This window comes from Saimiri boliviensis, chromosome 4 (assembly GCF_048565385.1).
Source record: "Saimiri boliviensis isolate mSaiBol1 chromosome 4, mSaiBol1.pri, whole genome shotgun sequence".
Taxonomy (NCBI): Eukaryota; Metazoa; Chordata; class Mammalia; order Primates; family Cebidae; genus Saimiri; species Saimiri boliviensis.
In genome coordinates this window covers 10,692,517-10,695,735 of record NC_133452.1, presented here as the reverse complement: position 1 = coordinate 10,695,735, position 3,219 = coordinate 10,692,517, and the positions used below count along the sequence as shown (strand labels likewise).

The following is a 3,219-nucleotide window of genomic DNA, read 5'->3' as shown; positions in this document are numbered from 1 at the left end:
AATTGAAGGATATTTTTACTTGGAATGATGTTATTTTCTTTCCATATACTGAAGAGATTCAACTATCTTCTGATTTTTATTATTACGCTTTATAACATAGCTATCAGTGTAATTATTGTGCATTTTAAAAGTAATCTTTATTTCTTTGTCTCTGGTGGCTTTAAAGGTTTAGTCATCTACAATTTCACTGTAATATATATTTTTTATTTATCCTGACTAGAATTCCTTGGGCTTTTTAAATCTATAGATTCATGTCTTTCAGAAAACTTCTCAGCCATTATTATTTTTTTTTATCGTTTAAATTATTTTTATTTACAGCAAACTCTACTATGTACATTTCACCCCGAATCACTTTCAAGTTCTTTGGCCTTTGCTTTTTCCAGGCCTGGCGATGTGAGCCACAGACTTGGGACCCAGGACTTTGCCTCCCCAGTGTCGGCGTATCTCCTCATATCTGTCACTGTTTGTCCTGACAGCTTCCACCACCTTGGCCAAGGCGCCTCTGTCTTCCTCATTAACTTCGGTGAATGCAACAGTGGTGTAGGTCTTCCTGTGGACTAGACGTCCCAGTCTTGCCTTCCCCTTGATAATACAATAAGGGACTCCCATTTTCTGACAAAGGGCAGGCAAGAAGACCACCAGCTCGATGGGATCCGTGTCGTGTGCAATCACCACCAGCTGGGCTTTCTTCTATTCAACCAACGCAGTGACTGTGTTGATTCCCGATCGAAGTACAGGTGGTCTCTTGGTGGGGACGTCCCCTTTGCCAGCAGCTTTCTTCTCGGCACGGGCCAACAGCCTCTGCTGCTTTTCTTGCCGTCTCTCGGGCCTATACTTCTGGGCCAGCTTTAACAGCTCAATAGCTGTTTGGCGGTCCAGGGCCTGGGTGAACTGGTTGATGGCAGGAGGCACTTTCAGCCGCTTGTACAGGATGCCTCTCTGCCGCTGCAACCTGACACAGCGGGGCCATTTAACAAAGCGGGTGAGGTCTCTTTTCGGTTGGATGTCCCCTCCAATGCCGAAATTCTTCGGCCTGGGCTCAAACAGGGGATTCGCCACTTTCTCGGCCTCCTGCTTCTTCATAACAGCAGGGCCCGGAGCCATCTTCTTCCCCTTGGCCTTCTCTCCTTTTGGCATCTTGGTCGGCGGGAAGACAGAGCTCAGCCATTATTTTTATCACATATTGCTTATGCAATTCTTAGACTCAGCTCCTTCACAGTATTCAGTTGCACATGTATTTAAACCTTTTAATTATATCTTCTATGTGTCTTAGGTTTTCTTATTACCTTTTGCCTTTATATGTGCCATTTTTATACTTTCCTCCAAACAGCCTTTCAGTTTACTAATATTCTCTTCAACTATGTCTAATCTGCCATTGGATCTATTCATTGAGTTATTAATTGAGTTGTTATATTTGTAAATTCTAGAGTGCTTCTTGGTTCTTACTTAAATCTACTATGTCACACTTTATAGTTTCCAATATTCTGTCAAAAATTTCAAGCTTACCTTTTTTCTCCTTGAAAACAGTAAGTACAAAGGCTGGGTATGGTGGTTCACACCTGAAATCCCAGTGCTTTGGGAGCAGAGGCAGGAAGATCATTAGGTCAGGAGTTTGAGACCAGCCTGACCAACATGGTGAAACCCATCTCAACTAAAACTACAAAAATTACCCAGGTATCGCAGTATGTGCCTGTAATCCCAGCTACTCAGGAGGCTGAGGCAGGAGAGTGACTTGAACTCAGGAGGTGGAGGTTGCAGTGAGCCAAGATTGTTCCATTGCACTCCAGCCTGGGTGACAGAGTGAGAAAAAAAGGAAGGAAGGAAGGAAGGAAAGAAGGAAGGAAGGGAGGGAGGGAGGGAGGGAGAGAAGGAGAGAAAATAGTAAGTACAATTGCTTTACAGTGTCTCTCTGATAATTCCTATATTTGGTATACTTCTGTGTTTGTTAGTTATTGTTCTTGGTTCTTTCTCAGTACACCTTAATATGTCTAATTTTATTTTGTTTTATTTTATTGTGTGCTTGACATTATATATTTTAAATTATTTGTTGAAGTAATTTATTTGTGGAAGCCTCAAATGATGTTACTTTTCTCCAGATTTGATTTTCATTTGCTTCTACCAGGTCCTGAAGGCATTATCAATTCATTATTGTTTATTCCAGTTTCATTACTTGAGATATTCATCACCTGGATGATATACAGCTGGGCCACACACAGTTCATAGAAGACCTGTTTTATTTCCATTTCACCCTTATCTTAGGGTGTTGCTTTGCTTAATCTCAGGCAAAAACATGGGAAAGTTATCTCGGTGGGCCCTGGCTTCCAACTTCATGTCTTTCCTATCTCAGAGGGCTAAAGAAACTACTGTTTATTCTCTTAACCGTATCTTTCAGATTTTCACTTGCCTTGTGGTCAAAAGCAGTCCCAATGCCAAGGCCATCTCAGGATTTTCTTTTGTTTGTTTGTTTTGTTTTGTTTTGAGACAGGATCTCACTCTGCCACCCAGGCTGGAGTGCAGTGATGAGTGACATGATCATGGCTGACTGCAGCCTCAACCTCCCAGGCTCAAGCCATCCTCCCACCTTAGCCTCTCGGGTAGCTGGGACTACAGGCATGTGCTATCACACCTGGCTAATTTTTTGTATTTTTTATGGAGATGAGTTTTCATTACATTGACCCTACTGACCTTGAACTCCTGGGCTCAAGCAATCTGCCCACCTCAGCCTTCCAAAATTCTGGGATTACAGATGTGAGCCATGGCTCTTCACCAGGATTTTCATGTTCTGAATTTTAACCCAGTAATTCCTCATTATCTTATTAGCTCTCCCAGTTTTGAGGAATTTTTTTAAAGTGTTATTCAAATTTTGGGTGGTTGTTTTCAATGGAGTGAATGGTCTGAATTACCCAACCACCATTACCAAAGGAAAAATCTCTTTAACACTTTCAAGCAATTTTTTCATTTTTATAACATTGCTATTGCTATAAGGTAATAAAGAAGTACTGTGCTGGTCTGATGTAGTGAAAGGCTTTGGCAACCCAGTGAGCTAAATGCAGTAATTTGTTCAATATTGGATAAAAGTCTAGCAAAGGAAAAACATTCAGCTTCTGCCAGCCAACCATCCTGTGTCCCTCTCTCCTGGGTCTCATTTTCTTTTCTGCATCACTTGGTCCCTCAGCAATGACTGACAAGCCACCCTGCACATTGCCTTCCCTCCCTTTT

General features: G+C 41.9%; 1 pseudogene; it reads right to left on the bottom strand.

Annotated features, from left to right (window-relative positions):
- Positions 1 to 338: 338 nt before the first annotated feature.
- Positions 339 to 1,142, bottom strand: LOC101040157 (large ribosomal subunit protein eL8 pseudogene; annotated as a pseudogene).
- Between the last annotated feature and the right edge of the window lie 2,077 nt (positions 1,143 to 3,219).